Below are 17,739 nucleotides of genomic sequence, written 5' to 3' on the forward strand. Positions count from 1 at the left end.
GAAGCATGTCTGAGATGTTATCGTCATGCGATGATTTGTAGATAATTTATTTTTTACCACGATATTTTCGACGACGATGTTTTTAAACTGCGAAGTTTTTGAACCGCTTTTTTTTCGACGACGATATTTTGTACCACGATGTTTTAGAACTGCGATGTTTTTTCTTTGCGATGTTTTCTCCCACCATGTTTTGTAGCACAACGTTTTCGCCTTGCGTTGTTTTCTCCGCGACGTTTTTGTCCGCGATGTTTTTGTCGCGATGTTATCGGCGGACACCATTATTTTATGGTAACAATTTTGTATAGAATAGTTTTTTACATAAAATTTAGACCTACGTGAGGACTAAAAACTCGAACAAACTTAACCACAAAAGTGCTAAATATACTCACATCCAAAATTATCTTTTCTGGCATGAAATCAGATTAATATGAATTAGTGGAATGATACATAGCATCATAATGCATAAAATCCAAGGAAAAATTTAAGGGTTCTATATATGATGTAAAATTGCAGCATGAAGAAATAAAAATGGTAATAATATGTTACAAGGAAATTTAGAAAAAAATGAATAACTTAGAAAAGAATCAAGGCTTATGAAATGTTATCTCCCCTGATTTGTTCACACATATCAGAGCTTAGTTTCATGTTGACAATAACGCTGATAACCACACTTTATGGAATTAAGTTCCCCTCTCCCAGCAAAGCGGTTGTATAGTCGTTAGGTTATTTTGAAGTAGGAGATGTGAAAACTGCAATGTCCTCGCCAGGACTAGAATCCTGGACCTCTAGAAAATGCGTCGTGTATGTTTCCAATCATATCATGAAGGCATGCGGAGAGGAGGGAGAAATTAACTTATATGGTCTTCAGGGCATTTACTTCTTAATAAAAAGGATGTGACAACTGCTTTTCAGAGGTGTTCTATAAGATCTATATCAGGTTAAGATCGGGAGATTTTGCTGGCCATGATATTCGCTCATTGTCTTCACTTCCAAAGAATTCATTAACCAGTTTTGCATAATAAGGATGTTCTGTAATGGTTCTTGTTAAACCTACGAAATATTTAAAGTGCAAATTCAGTCCAATATACAAGCCAACCCTGAACAATCTCGTTTGTAATAATTGTTTTAGACCTTTTAACACATGATACAGGTGATTACTTCTTGGAGATATATTTTAGGTTTAAGAATTTCTATACGTCTACACGGAGAAAAATTTAATACAGTTTCTGTTTCATTTCAGCATGGTTTTTCAAAATAATAATAATAAATAAATAACGGTAGCCATTACTTCTGTTTTACTAGGTAACAGTTTTTTAACAGCGATCTGTGAACCATACAGAGTTTGTGCGGGAAGTAGTAGGACTGATTTCCTGCCAAAACGTGGTGAAGGAGGGCGTTGTTACTGCCCTGGTTCGGTTGTGAGAAATCCTTTTTATCTACTAGCGTACTAATCGTCAGTCGTCTCTAAGCCTTCACAGAATGCAGATCGAGATAAAGCTAAACCCTTTGAAAGTGCCTTGTCATCTCCACAGTGAATCATTTATTAGAGCAGCGTTACGCGGTGAAGTTTTGCGTCAAACGGTAAAATTGCGAATGAGACCAATGACATGATCAAGACTGCTTGTGGGGGTGATGCCATGGGTCAATCAAGTGTTCTTGAGTGGCGCAAATTGTTTCGGGAGAGAAGAGAGCATGTTGAAGATGAACAGCGGCCAGGACGGCCTTCAACGGCAAAACTGACGAAAACTTAGTGAAAAGTGCGAAATCTTTTGAACTCTTAACTGCGCTTGCGTCCATCCAGTAATCGCTGGATCATGGAGGCTTCATCAAGAAAAAGTGCCCAGCCACCCCGTCTTTGCTGCCATGGACTTCCTGACTAAACATGGCATCATATAGCTTCTCCAGCCGCCCCATAGCCCACATATCGCCCCTTCAGATTTCTTCTCTTCCCAGACTGAAAAGGATTATGAAAGAACGGTACCACGGTTCGATCCAGGCCACTCAAGAGACCATAACAAAGGAGCTGAAGAGCATTCCAGTTTCTACGTTCCAGGGATTGGATTGGATTATTCAGTTATGGCAAAGCACACGAGAGATATCTGCTTAAAGGAGGGATGCCTTTCACGGTGGACTTTCTAAGGGAAACTGGCTCGTATGCACGGTACACATGGGGAAAACCACGAAAAACCCCATGTAGCCAGCCCGTTCGCGGGATTCGAATCTCAGACAGAACTAGCAGTGTACAACGTCTTTACCGCTCGACCGCAGGTGGGCCCCTGCGTTCCAGGAAGCCTTCAGTGATTGGCAGAGCCGCTGGAAACGCTGTGTTGATCAGAAAGGGCATATTTTGAAAACTATTAAGTCGATGTGTCAAAATTAAGAACAATTTTTGTTTTTTAAATTCAGTCTTACTACTTTCCGGACAAACTCTATATTGTTGCGTGCGTACGGGTTCGTTATGAAATGAATGCACAAGTCCGATCAAAAATGAACAAAAATTTTTATTATCACAACAAAAATGCTTAAATTTTCTCAAATTATCATGCAGTATTACAATATCTCACAGTAGTTATCTTTTAACTACTCAAATGTACAATAGAACGTAATTCAAAACAGCTAAAGAACGGTAATCCGCGAATTCGCTATAATCAACAACAGCAGTTTTCTAAACAACAACAAACTAAGCAACTCTACAAACTGAGATGTTTTCCTCCTTTTATGAGATTTTAAAATCACGCGCTAGAATTTTCCAGTACTTTCTCGAAATCAAAAAGAGATATTTATTTATTTAATGTACGCGCTCTTGTATTTTCAATTTTCCGGCTTAGCTTTCTTTTAATATTCGTCACGCGCTGCACTGCGCGAGAAATAAACCATTTAATTTATAATTGAACTAACATTAGCTTTTTAAATACCAAATTCGTAACACTGCCCCCTTCCCAAGGACTGCACGTCCCGGGCAGTACAATCCCTGGACAGGAAGCTAAACTTACAACTGTGGCATAAATGCAACTGAGGCATAAACATTACATTACAATATCAAACAACATGAACAATAAATGCAATAACTAACTTAAACAAATCAAATACTATCAAATACTAAATAAAAAAACAAATCAAAAACACATTTAAAAACAAAAAGGACCATGGTCTGGTACTATTTACAATTATTTACATTATGTACTATGGCCATAGTAATAAGCTAACCTGTCGTAAGAGTTCGAAGACTCACGGATCCGAACCACGACGTCATTCGTGTTCAGCATTGTATATGGACCATCCGAAGGTGACTGTAATTTAGGACTCAGTCCTTTTCGTTGAATTGGGTTCCACAACCACACCTTGTCTCCTTTGTTGGATCTCTGTCTAGTAGCTCTTGTGTCGCATCTGGTCTTCATTTTCTCCGTCGCTAAGTTGACTCGCTTTCGTGCAGAACAGTGCATCCCCTCAAACCGGGCCTGGGCATCTTGGATGTGTTCCTCAGGCGATGAAGGCGCATCCGTAGGACGACTAAACAGGCGGTCACAAGGCAGACGAAGGTCTCGACCGAAGAGCTTCTGGGATGGAGAATAGCTGGTAGTCTTGAGTTTCCTTTCGACCCTGGTATGATTTCGGCAGCTTCCCGAGCTCGATCTTTCGGACAAGGCGTCGACATTTCCAGGCGAGGATCCCTTTTGAGGATAAATAATCATGCCATCAGATGCTGAAAGCAGCTTATTGTTTTTGAAATCTAAGGAAAAATTGTATTTCCTTAAAAAGTCCAATCCGAGTATGCATGGATCTGTAATATCCGCCACATATGCCGTGTGATGGTAGGCGGCACTTCCAAACGTGATGTTTACGTTTAACTTCCCAGTTATGTCGATCTTGTCACCAGACGCAGTCTGAAGGGTAACACAGGATGGCATCCAAATAAGTTTATCTTTAAACTGTTCAGCTAAATCTTTCCTAATGATGGTAACATTAGCTCCTGTGTCAATGATCATATTGCAAGGAACTCCATCGATATTCCCATTGATGGACAGTCCGTTATTGTTGCCACTCACTATAGAGAGCTTAAGCGCTTTAAAACAGGGTTTTTCATTATCTGGCAACCTCTGTTCCTTGATATGGTCATTAATTTGTTTCCTGCGTCGTTGCTCAGAAATTGTCTCAATTTTCGTTCCCTGGGGTGTTCTGCAATTCTTTCGTACGTGGCCTTCAGCTCCACAGTTCCAGCACGTTGGTTTCTTGTCAGTCCTTTTCCTTCCCGTGGCATTTAATTGTCTGTTTAAATCGTATGCCTTATTTTCCGTGCTCTGGAGAGTTCTGCAGTTCCTTCGTAGGTGGCCTTCAACACCGCAATTCCAGCACTTTAGGGTCGGTTTTGTTTCACCACTATTCCGTCTTAAAGCATTCACTGGTCTTGTCAACTCATCCGTTTCGTTATCCGTGCCCTGGGGTGTTCTGCAATGCCGTCGTAGGTGACCTTCAGAACCACATCTCCAACATCTTACAGCCATTTTGTTCTCACTGCTACTCCGTATCAAAGCATCGACTTGTCTGGATAAATCATCTAAACGAGCCATCAATTGGTCCCCTGGGTCGTGGACTCGCACAGCTCTGACTGGGTAGCGATTCCTAAGAGTTGCTTGCTGGGCTGCCTCCAATTTCACGGCGTACAACAGAGCGCTTTTTACATTCTTTACATCTGCCATTCGCAGTGCTTTCTGTATTTCAGGGTCCCGAATGCCATCGATGAAATATTGCAGCGACAGGATTTCCCTCGTTTCTCTCGGGCACTCCGTAAAGGCAAGGTGGGACAGCCTTTCAACATCTGTGGCGAGCTCCTGAAGTGTTTCGGTGGGCTTCTGCTGACGGGATTTTAGTTGAAGCCTGCTGTAGTCTTTTAAACACTTCTCTCCAAAGCGCAGCTCCAATGCGCCAGATAGAGCTTCAAAGTCTAGTCTTTTGTTTTCGGGAAGAGTCTGAAGGATATCCGCTGCGTCGGCTCTTAGAGAAGCGGCGAGATGACAGGCCTTAGCTTGGGAATCCCATCCATTCGCATCCGCCACGATAGAAAATTGTGTCTTATACACCTGCCAGGAGGTCTTCCCATCATATGTGGATAGCTTCAGAGGTGGACGAGCAGGCATTGGTAAGAATTTAAAATCATCACTCCTGCTCCCTGCCGACGCTACGAATTTCTTTAAAGTATCCATTTCTTTGGCAACTGCAGAAACTCTCTCATCAATTTGTTGTTCGATTTGGTGTTGAACGGCACAAACTCTTCCTTCAATTCGTTCCTCCACAGCAGAAACTCTCCCTTCTATATGTTCTTTTACAGAAGAAACTCTTTCTTCTATTTCTTCTTTCACCGAAGAAACTCTTTCTTCAATATGTCCAACTTTATTTTCAACTGCGTCAATTCTGCCTTCCATAGCTTCAAATTTATTTTCTATTATGCAAGTAATTTCTCTTTTCATTTCTTCTTGACCAGCTTGAACGGCTTTCATTTCGTCCTTAACGGATTCCTGGCCCAATTTCATTTCGTCCTTAACGGATTCCTGGCCCAATTTCATTTCTTCCTTAACGGATTCCTGGCCCAATTTCATTTCTTCCTTAACGGATTCCTGGCCCAATTTCATTTCTTCCTTAACGGATTCCTGGCACAATTTCATTTCTGCTTTAACGGATCTAATCTCTGCTTTAACAGAGTCTTTCATCTCTTCTTTAAATGATGCTTGGCCAGCTTCCATCTTTTCTTGGAATGCAGCAAAAGCACTAATGAGCTGTCTCAATTGTTCTTTCATCGCTCTTGTTATTGGCATTCGAATCCCACCGCTGCCACCAAAAATTGTTGCGTGCGTACGGGTTCGTTATGAAATGAATGCACAAGTCCGATCAAAAATGAACAAAAATTTTTATTATCACAACAAAAATGCTTAAATTTTCTCAAATTATCATGCAGTATTACAATATCTCACAGTAGTTATCTTTTAACTACTCAAATGTACAATAGAACGTAATTCAAAACAGCTAAAGAACGGTAATCCGCGAATTCGCTATAATCAACAACAGCAGTTTTCTAAACAACAACAAACTAAGCAACTCTACAAACTGAGATGTTTTCCTCCTTTTATGAGATTTTAAAATCACGCGCTAGAATTTTCCAGTACTTTCTCGAAATCAAAAAGAGATATTTATTTATTTAATGCACGCGCTCTTGTATTTTCAATTTTCCGGCTTAGCTTTCTTTTAATATTCGTCACGCGCTGCACTGCGCGAGAAATAAAACCATTTAATTTATAATTGAACTAACATTAGCTTTTTAAATACCAAATTCGTAACAATATTAAAGAAAGAGAAACTGGTCCTTGTATCATTTGTATAAATTTAGGTGGAGTAGATATAAAATGAACTAATCAGTACTTATGCAGAGTATAGAGAGTTGTAAATGCTCAGAGTAAATGTATAGAGAGTTGTAATTCCCCATTGATGGAAGAGTGGAACTTAATTTCGCAAACTGAGGTAAACAGTGTTACTGCCAGCATGAAAACATGGTGTGATATGTGTGTACAAGTCAGGGGAGAACACATTCCATATGAAATTCATAAGCTTATTCCACCCTGATTTATTCTTTTATTTTCTGAATTGCTCTTGTAATATATGTGGAGATCATCGACGACCGATGCTGACTTAGCGAATTACCAGCTTGGTGACGTCATCGCAGCTTAGGACAGTGTGGAGCAGACGAGACCAACGGGAGATAGCGTCCAGACGTGGACGAGAGTGGAGCAAAGCAGATGCGAGCGGATGGCTTGCTTGTCTTCAAGAGTTAAAGAAGACAGACGGTCTTCTTTGGTGTTTAAGTGCCTTTTGGTTTAACATAAGCTGATCATATTATTTAAAGCTAGCCATGGATGTTTGTGTAAAAGGACTGAAATGTTCATCATTATATGAATCCTGTGGACTGATCATTCAATCCTGCAACATTAATTTTTACTTACATTTTATTACTTTTATCTATTTCTTACTAGTAAAATAAAAGCATTTAACAATGCAATATTCGTGCTCTATCCAAAAGTAAAACCTACAAACTTTGGCGACCATCCGTCGGGCAACGAGCTCATCAACGAACTTCAAATCGAAAGCGAGCCACTAGTATTATGAACTGTGTATTGAACTGTGAACTGAGTAAACTGTTCTTACAAGTTGTTAGAATTATTGGATTACTATTTAAGTATGTGGATTACCCAAATTGAAGACGATTATCTGTCGGGTGAGTACAAAACTTTATTTCCAATATGAAGTTAATAGAAATTCCAGAATTGGAAGCAGCTTTAAAGAACAGTAAAAGTTCTGAAATTTCTGAAATCAAAAGTTTGCATAAGCTTATTTTTAATACTGATGGAGATCGAAATAACCGGAAAAGATTACGCGAATTTTCTGGCTTTACATTTAAACCAGATTCTGAAGAATTTAATAAGAAAATAGATACAATGCAGAATAGTTTTACTTTGAATGAGTTAATTAAAGTTTGCAATGCATTGTGCATAACTTCAGAAGGTTTAAAATCAGAAGTAGTAACCCGAATTGTCTCTTTCCTATGTGATTTATCTGTATTATTTGAAAATATTTTGCATGAAGAAAATAGTGATATTGAAGATGAAACTGTTAATATAATTTCTGAATTAATGCTTGATGATAATCAAAGGGACAATACTGGTTTTAATGAGTCTCGAGTAAATAACAGTATGCAGCTTCTAATTCAAGATCATTTTAAACCTCATCTTAGATTTTCGGATATTGAAAGTATTGTTAATCCTTTTTCTGGTAATGCATATGAAAATGTTGATAAATGGATTGATGAATTTGAAGATGTTATAAATTCTTTGAAATTGAGTGATTTGCATAAATTAGTTTTTGCTAAAAGATCATTAAAAGGTAAAGCGATACTATTTATTCAGAGTGAACCTAAAGTTAATGACCGGTGTAAGTTAAAAAAGCTTTTGAAATCTGAATTTGATAAAGCTTTTAATTCAGATGAATTGCATGAAATGTTATGTAAGCGTAAATTAATGCCTAATGAATCTTTAGATGAGTATTTTTTGAAAATGAAAGAAATGTGTTCGCGAGGTAACATTGAAGATGCTTCATTAATCAAATATGTTATTGATGGTATTACCGATTCTGTGGTGAGGAAAACTATACTATATGGTTGCGAAACAATATCTGAATTTAAACAAAGGTTTAAAATTTAAGATAGAAGGAGATCGGACAATGATAAGTTTAAAAATCCGAAACCGAAAGTAGACACTTAAGTTAAAGATAGAAGTAAGCTTGCCTTATCAAACCGAAATCAATCTAACGTTAATAAGGTCAAATGTTTTAATTGCGAGGAATTTGGGCATAAGTCATCGCACTGTGTAAATAAATCGTAGGGGATAAAATGTTTTAAATGTGAAAAGTTTGGGCATAAATCAACTGACTGTGAAAGCCAGAACCCCTACATACAAGCTTTAGTACAACGAATTTCTGATAAGGATAGAATTATGAAGACTATAGAAATAAATAATCATTTAATTGAAAGTTTAGTTGATATTGATATTCACGATGTGACAATATGCAGCGCGGAGTTACACAAACAGATTGGTTCTCCAAGTTTAAATTGTAGCGATATCACATTAAACGGAATTGAATCAAAGCAAACGTATCCCATTGGCTTTTTTATTTCTGATATTTTAATTGATGGTTTTTCACTTCGTACGAAAATTTATGTGGTCAAGTCGTTATGTAATGAAATCGTATTAGGTTTAGATGTAATGAATCAGTTTAACTTTTCTTTTACCGAGAATGGCCTTCAAATACTTTCTCATCGGAATAAAAGTAATGTAAACTTGATAACTGCTGAGTCATTTCGAAATGCTAACGTTCTTTGCGTTATGGGAAATTTGAATATTGCTGTGTCATTGAACAATGTTTATGAACTTTCTCAATCGCCTGGCGTCTCGTTAATGTAAACAAAAACCCCGAAAGCGGAAGTGACTTGACGTTTAATTACCTTTCCACATCTGGTGAATGCTGTTTCTGTCAACGAGATTGATTTATCGCATATTTCAAGTGCGGAACATAAAGAAAGACTGTGTAATTTAATTAATTCGTACCAGCCTCGGAAAAATAGACAATCTGACTTTAAGATGCAAATAAATTTATGCGATGAAATTCCTGTCTGTCAAAATAGAAGATACATGTCTTTGGCGGAACAAAAAATTGTTGACGATCAAATTGATGAATGGCTGAAAGAAAAAATAATAAAACCTAGCAACTCTAACTATGCGGCGCCTATTGTTTTGTGTAGCAAGCGAGAAAATTCTAAAAGATTATGCGTTGACTATCGGAAATTAAATAAGAAGATTATTAAAGACAAATTTCCACTGCCTTTAATTCCGGAAATACTTGATCGTTTAGAACAATCAAAGGTCTTCACCACCCTAGATTTGAAAAATGGCTTTTTCCATGTAGACATAGATGAAAAGGGCACAAAATACACCGCATTTATAACACATAATGGTATTTATGAATTTCTTAAAGCTCCTTTTGGTTTATGTATTAGTCCAAATGTTTTTCAAAGGTATATTTATTCAGTATTTCGTGACTTGCTAAATGAAGGTGTACTAATTATTTATATGGATGATATAGTCATACCGGCTAATGATGAAGTTGAATGTTTAGACAAATTAGAAAGAGTATTCAAAACTGCTTCGGAATATGGATTACAAATAAATTTCAAAAAGTGCCATTTCTTAAAACGTAAAATTGAATTTTTGGGACATGTAATTGAAAACGGAACTATTCGACCTACACCTTCCAAAACAGTTGCTGTTCAAAACTTTCCACAACCGTGTAACTGCAAACAACTACAAAGCTTTTTAGGACTAACAGGTTATTTTCGTAAATTCATTCCTCATTAAGCTAAAATAGCCAAACCTCTGAGTGACTTGCTTAGAAATGGTATTGGTTTTAAGTTTAATTCCGAACAACAGGAAGCTTTTTGCAGATTAAAAGAAATTCTCTCTCAAGCACCCGTTCTACATATATTTAGGCAAGGACATCCATTAGAACTTCATACTGATGCTAGTCGTCAAGGCTTTGGTGCGGTACTACTCCAATTATCTGACGATGGTAATTATCACTCAATCCAGTATATGAGTAAGAAAACTTCACCGCAGCAAGAAAAACTCTGTAGTTACGAATTAGAAGCCCTTGCAGTTATAGAAGTTTAGAAACTATTTGTTAGGAACTAAATTCAAAATTGCAACTGATTGTAGTGCTTTTCAGAAAACTTTAGATGAGAAAGATTTAACTCCTAAGATTGCGAGATGGGCAATGTTTATTGAAGAATTCGATTACGAAATTGTACATCGTTCAGGAAGCCGAATGAAACATGCTGATGCTCTAAGTAGAAATGTTTTAATTTTAACATCATACACATCCGATGTAACTGAGAAGATTCGGTTAGCACAACAATAGAATGAAGATGAACATGTGAAATTGATAAAGAATTTAGTTGAGAAGGGAGAAGAAAACGGATTCTTCGTGAGAAATGATATTTTGTACAAATTTGAAAATGGTAAAGATCTGCTAGTAGTTCCAGCAAGAATTCTATATTCCCAGACTGAAATGCAAAGTTGAAAAAGTAATTGATAACTGTATAGAATGTATACTGTACAACAAGAAGCAAGGAAAAGCAGAAGGATTTCTTCATCCTGTACCGAAAGAAAACAATCCTTTGAGTACGTACCATGTCGACTTTACGGGACCTCTTCCATCAACGAACGAGAGATACCAACACATTCTAACTGTGGTCGATACTTTTACGAAATTTACTTGGTTCTATCCAGTGAAATCACCAACTACGCAAAAAGTTATTTCAAAATTCAAGCAACAACAGACTGTATTTGGAAATCCAGCCAGATTTATTTCAGATCGAGGTAGTGCCTTTACATCGAAAGAATTTTCAGCTTATTGTACAGAAGAAGGCATAGAACATGTTAAAATTACTACCGGTGTTCCAAGAGGTAACGGACAGATTGAGCGAATCCATAGGAATTATCACATGAGGATTCAACGAAATGGTTTAAGTATGTTCCAGATGTTCAGAGAATAATCAACAGCACAACTACGAGAAGTACAAAATATTCACCGTTTGAGCTTCTCATAGGCACGAAAATGAAGAACAAGGAAGATCTGAGAATTAGTGAGATATTGAATGAAGAATATCTAAAGCAGTTGATGCAAGAACGTGATGAAATGAGAAAAGATGCGAAAAACAGCATTTTGAAGATACAAGAAGAGAATCGTAAGCAATTTAACAAAAGACGTAAGAAACCGAAACTATACAAGATTGGGGACTTGGTAGCCATTTAGAGAACTCAGTATGGGACTGGTTTGAAACTACGACTTAAGTTTCATGGACTGTATAAAATCATAGCTGTTAAATCAAATGACAGATATGAAGTCGAAAAAGTAGGATGCCATGAAGGACCGAATTTGACATCTTCTGCGGCTGACCATATGAAGTCATGGTCAAATTGATTTGATATTTGTGTCAGCTCAAAACCTAAGGACCTGATAATCTTTTTTTTTTCATCTTTAGATGATAGTGACGTCCACTCAACAGACATCGACGACGATGCCCCTTCAGGCTGGCCATTTAGAGAACTCAGTATGGGACTGGTTTGAAACTACGACCTAAGTTTCATGGACTGTATAAAATCATAGCTGTTAGATCAAATGACAGATATGAAGTCGAAAAAGTAGGATGCCATGAAGGACCGAATTTGACATCTTCTGCGGCTGACCATATGAAGTCATGGTCAAATTGATTTGATGTTTGTGTCAGCTCAAAACCTAAGGACCTGATACTCTTTTTTATTATCTTTGCAGGTAGATGATAGTGACGTGCACTCAACAGACATCGAGGACGATGCCCCTTCAGGCTGGCCGAAGCTGTGGAGATCATCGACGACCGATGCTGACTTAGTGAATTACCAGAGTGGTGACGTCATCGCAGCTCAGGACTGTGGAGCAGACGAGACCAACGGGAGATAGCGTCCAGACGTGGACGAGAGTGGAGCAAAGCAGATGCGAGCGGATGGCTTGCTTGTCTTCAAGAGTTAAAGAAGACAGACGGTCTTCTTTGGTGTTTAAGTACATTTTGGTTTAACATAAGCTGATCATATTATTTAAAGCTAGCCATGGATGTTTGTGTGAAAGGACTGAAATGTTCATCATTACATAAATCCTGTGGACTGATCATTCAATCCTGCAACATTAATTTTTACTTACATTTTATTACTTTTATCTATTTCTTATTAGTAAAATAAAAGCATGTAACAATGCAATATTCGTGCTCTATCCGAAAGTAAAATCTATATATATTATCTTTTTTATTGTGTGCTACAGTTTGATATTATATGCAGTGCTCTAAAAATTTTCTTTTTAGTGTCTTGAAGATCATGTTGCTGGCGAAGTGGAATCTAATTCCCCAAACTGTGGTTAACAACGGTATAGCCACCATGAAAACACGTCGTGATATGTGTGTATAAGTCATGTTCCATCATACAGGGTGTCCGAAAAGTCTTTCCCTGATTACATAAATTGATAACTCAGGCTAGAAGTAAGATACAAATATGAAACTTGTGTCGAATTGTTTACAAACTATCAAAGTTTTTTTTCTTGTTTTAGGTTCGCAGTACGTAAGTAGTGGATGAGGTGCAGTGCCGAAGAAGCCATGTTAACCAATAAGGAGAAGGCACAGTGTGTCCTGTGGTACCATGAGACACGATCATCAACCACAGTGCAGAGACACTTCCAGACAACACTTGGAAGGAATCCACCTGATGTCAAGAGCTTTAAAGCCTGGTATGAGAAGTTCAAGAACACAGGATCGGTTGCTGACCTTCCGAGGTCTGGTCGACCAAGAACCTCAGCAGACAGGGTGGAAGCTGTGAGGCAGTCTTTTCTGCGAAGTCCGAAGAAATCGGTGCGCAGGGCCTCACGTGAATTACAGATACCAAAAAGCTCTCTCCGTGACATTTTACGCAAACGTTTATTGCTTCGTGCATACAAAGTGCAAATCGTTCAGGCCTTGTTGCCCAATGACAGTACACGTGGATATGACTTTGCGGTCAAAATGCTGTCACGTATTTAGGACGATGATGGTTATCTCAGACGAATTGCCTTTCTCGACGAAGCGACCTTTTTTGTCAGTGGAGTAGTGAATCGCCATAATGTGCGCATTTGGGGTTCAGAACCGCCTGGCGAGGTCATCGAGTGCACCAGAGGCAGTCCAAAGGTGAATGTTTGGTGCGCGCTATTGCACGATCGAATTATCGGGCCATTCTTCTTCGCTGAGGCTATCATCACATCTGCAGTGTATCTAGACATATTGCAACTCTATGTTGTTCCTCAGCTTCTTCAGTATCACCCCGATGTCTTGTTTCAGCAAGTCGGTGCACGGCCTCATTGGGGTTTGGACGTCCGTGCCTATCTTGATATGACCTGTCCTGGGCGATGAATTGGTTGTGATGGGCCAACGGTTTGGCCTCCACGCTCTCCTGACATAATCCCATTAGACTTCTTTTTATGGGGTTATGTCAAGGACGAGGTCTACCGAACACGTGTACCAGATCTTGAAACCCTGCGGCAACGGATAACCACAGTCGTTGAATCGATCCCTCCAGTGATGTTGGCTAATGTGTGGACGGAAATTGAATATCGCCTAGATATGCTACGTGCTACCAAGGGTGCTCATGTGGAAGTTTACTGATGTGTGAAAAAAAACTTTGATAGTTTGTAAACAATTAGACACCAGTTTCATATTTGTATATTACTTCTAGCCTGAGTTATCAATTTATGTAATCAGGGAAAGACTTTCGGACACGCTGTATATTATATTAAATTCATAAGCCGTAATTTATTTTAGTTCTTTCCCCCCGAACTGTCCTTGTAACATTTGTTTCCCCAATGGCGGGCTCTAGACGTTTATAGGCGTTGGTCACTAAGGCCGGAAGTAGTGCTGTCTTTATTATGGAAACACCTTAGCCTTCTATGAAAGGACGGACAAATTGCATCCATGCCTTATTCATAATTCGAACCTGGGGTTTTCGGGCAGGCAGAGTCCCTAACCATTTTCCTGTCAGGGCGGCCATTGCAACATATTATCACCATTTTTATTGTTCATGCTGCTATTTTATATCGTATACGGTGCTCTTAACGTTTTCCTTTGCATTTATGAGTTACGATGTTACGTATGATTACACAAATTTATAAAATTATTATTTATGGTTTCTGAGAAATCCTTGATTTCATTCATGTAAAGATAATTTTTGACGTGAATAAATTCCAGAGCAAGAGATGTGAAAAAGATGCAATGTCCTCGCCGGGATTTGAACTCCTTACCTTCCTGTTTTAGCCGAACATGCTTTTTAATTACACCACAGAGGCACGTAGTAAGGACGAAGAAAATACCTTACAGAAATTATACAGTAATATATGGATATTATAATACCTTGCACTAAATCTGAAAGCTTGCTTTCTACTCTCAGCCTGTTATTACCAGAAAGAGAGCTGTTGTGGAAAAAATTCCTAATATATATACCCATACTTTTAATTACGTTAATGAGAAAAGACTAAAGCAGAATAGGTCGTATACAAGGATTTTAAAGCGAGTTGATATATGCTTAACTGATAAATTCAAAGGCAGTAAACTAGCTGAAAAAGTAAAAATGTACAAGCCTTCGTTTTCTTGACGTTATCTCAATCAGTATTATGTGTACCAACTTATTTATCTCAGTGGAATGATTTTTTACGAGACCCATCATTTTTTCATCACAGATGTAATTGCTGTACGGAGCGCCTATATTAACAGAGTGACATGAAACGTAACTGGTATGCATTTCTTAATCAGGTGAAGGATGAAATGACGCTTCCCATAATAAAAACAAATCTTTACAAAGGAAAGAACTTTTAATAAAGAAAATTCTTTGTGTTAGGGTGATGTGTTACTCCTATTTCCCCTTCTTACACATTATTGAGTCTATACTAGAACAAAATGATTACGCTTACTACTATCTTCTATCTGATCTAAGTAGTATACAATCTAAGTAGTGCAATACAAGTTGTTAAATTTAAAAAAAAATTTCTAAACTGAGGTTTTTTGTCACGTACGAAATGTATTGAAATAGCGAAAATTAGTAATATATTAGCAGTGGACTAGGAAACAAATTTTCAAAGATAATACTGTGGTATGAAAATTAATCAAAAAGTACAATATGTAAAAATTTTTCTTCGCAATAAGTTCTGAATGTTTACGTTTCAGTAGAATGAAGTTAGAAAGTACAAATTTTGTAATGAAACACTCATTTAAGCCTTTAAGATTTTATTAAAAGATGCAATAAAACACATTCACTTGAAATGTAATGCAGTAAGTTAAAATATAACTCTGGTTCATCAATACAATATATTAGTTATGTACAATAAATTGTTCATTTCGAATATGATAAAGAAGAAACTTTTGAGACAAAGATAAATATATTTACAAAATAATGATTCTTATTTTATTATTAATTTCAATCAAAGCGCTGATGTTTCTTATGAAGATGAGGTAAATACCTCTTTGGATACATGCAAAGAAAATTAATTTCTTCATTTAATAATTAAGAGATATGATTCTAAATATTTAGAAAGTTTTAGAACACAATATTACACGCTTTTAAAATCATCACTGGAAGATAGTTTTCAGAGGTCCTCAGCTTTGCGCTGAACGTACAGCTCCTGATATAAAATATCACGCGACTTTCATTGTGCACAAACTTATGTGATGAGTAAATATGATGACTTGTTGAATTTTTTAATTCATTTCGCATTTCAACATACAAATTGGTGCAACTAATTTGTGGCCTTTAATTCCTTTCCTTATGCTGAAAATCTGGGACAGAAATTGTTTTATTCTCTTTCGTTGGGACTGTTGTGAAATTTAAGATAGAATGGTTAAAGAATACTGATGCCTCGGATAATGAATCCACACAAGCACAAAAAATGTCCCACACGTGAATGTCGTACCATGTTGATACGTATAGTTCGATCGCCTCATCCGCGACCATGAGCGCAAACACGAATGCGCCATTCGGACCGAATTATTCTCAAAATAGAGTGGAAGGATGGGGACTTTCTTTCCCTCCAGCATAGATCTTTCCAGAGAAGAGAACACCTTTCACGTCGCAGCAAGTAATACCGGCCCTTTTGGACGAGTCTATGTGTTTTGGCAGAATGCTAACCAGGGTTGCGCTTGAGACGGTCGAATTATAAAGGCGGAGCTAAATTTATGTTAGTTTCTCTTTAGGAGAAGTGTTGATATAGAAAATATACGCACGAAATTGATTTGCTAAACTTTCTTGAAAAGAGGTTCTGTTGAGGAGAAAGAAAACTCAAAGGATTGATGTCTATCACAGCCATCAAGAGTTTCTGATAAACTGAAAAAAGGCAATCAATCTGACGTGGACAGAATGACAAATCTTTTCAGTGACAATTTTGTGTACTATCAGATTATTGGAAAGAGGAAGGAGAAGCTAACAATCCTAAAAGATTCTTGACACCAGAAACCTCTCTAAATGCCAAAAGTAGATAAACAAGAAGGCAAGAATTAATTGAATCTTCTACCTCTAATGAAAGAGAGGAAATGTACTATTCTAATTTGAACTGTGGGAGGACTATGAGACTGCATACATAATATATAGTGTACGTAAATATATTAAATTGTCAAATGCACGAGTTTCTTGTGTTTTCGTGTTGGTGGTGTTTTTAACGAATCTTGGAAATTTTCATACGATATTTTTCGATTTGCTGTAACCTATGAACACCTACGAAAATAAGCCTGAAAAGTATTTCTTTCCTTATGTGAGGCACCACGGGAATTTTAATCAAGAAATCCCCGTTATCCCTAAGCGAATTTTCAAAATCGTCTCCTACTTTCTAAAAAAGGGAAGAAATAAGTAATGCTATGAATGATTGATTTTTTTATCCCCTATACACACACACAAAAAAAAAAAAAAAAAAAAAAAAAAAGAAAACTAGACCGTTTAGCATGTGTGTGACATGCAGGTTGGTACCGTCGAAACTGATTGCGCTTTGGCCCCTTTTTCATAAAGGAACGTGTAAGGATAATTTTCATTTTATAACCCGTTATTTGATGTTAATTCCCTTTCCTATCAAATCTCGTCTCATTTCCCTGCCAGAATGCAAATTTCCAGCACGCGCAATATTCAAATTAGGTAGAAAGAAGGAAGTACTTAAATGGAAGGACACGTTAGTAGTAACCGGGGGTAACCGCGCGGCGCCCGAAGCAATAGGCGGCGAGGTGTCCGCCATCTTGGATCACGTGATAACCGGAAGTGACGATATCAGCGCCATCTTGGATTTTCCGAAAGGGACGCATTGGAATGACGTCATCAAACTTTCGTTTTGATTCTGTGGCAACTACCTTATTTTTGAAAGTTTTTATTTTTTTGTACCAACGACAATGTCTGTTGTTTATGTCTATGGCAACGGCATCTTGAGCCATGTGTTTGGAATGACACCATTTTTAATTTATTATTTTTAATTATTTAACACGTGATTAATTATTTAATACGTCATTAATTTTTAACTATTTATTCTTTTTAATAAGCATTTTAATTATTTAGTACGTCATTATTT

Source organism: Stegodyphus dumicola, chromosome 2 (genome assembly GCF_044657685.1).
Source record: "Stegodyphus dumicola isolate Sdum_Otavi_A_Nest chromosome 2, ASM4465768v1".
Classification (NCBI taxonomy): Eukaryota; Metazoa; Arthropoda; class Arachnida; order Araneae; family Eresidae; genus Stegodyphus; species Stegodyphus dumicola.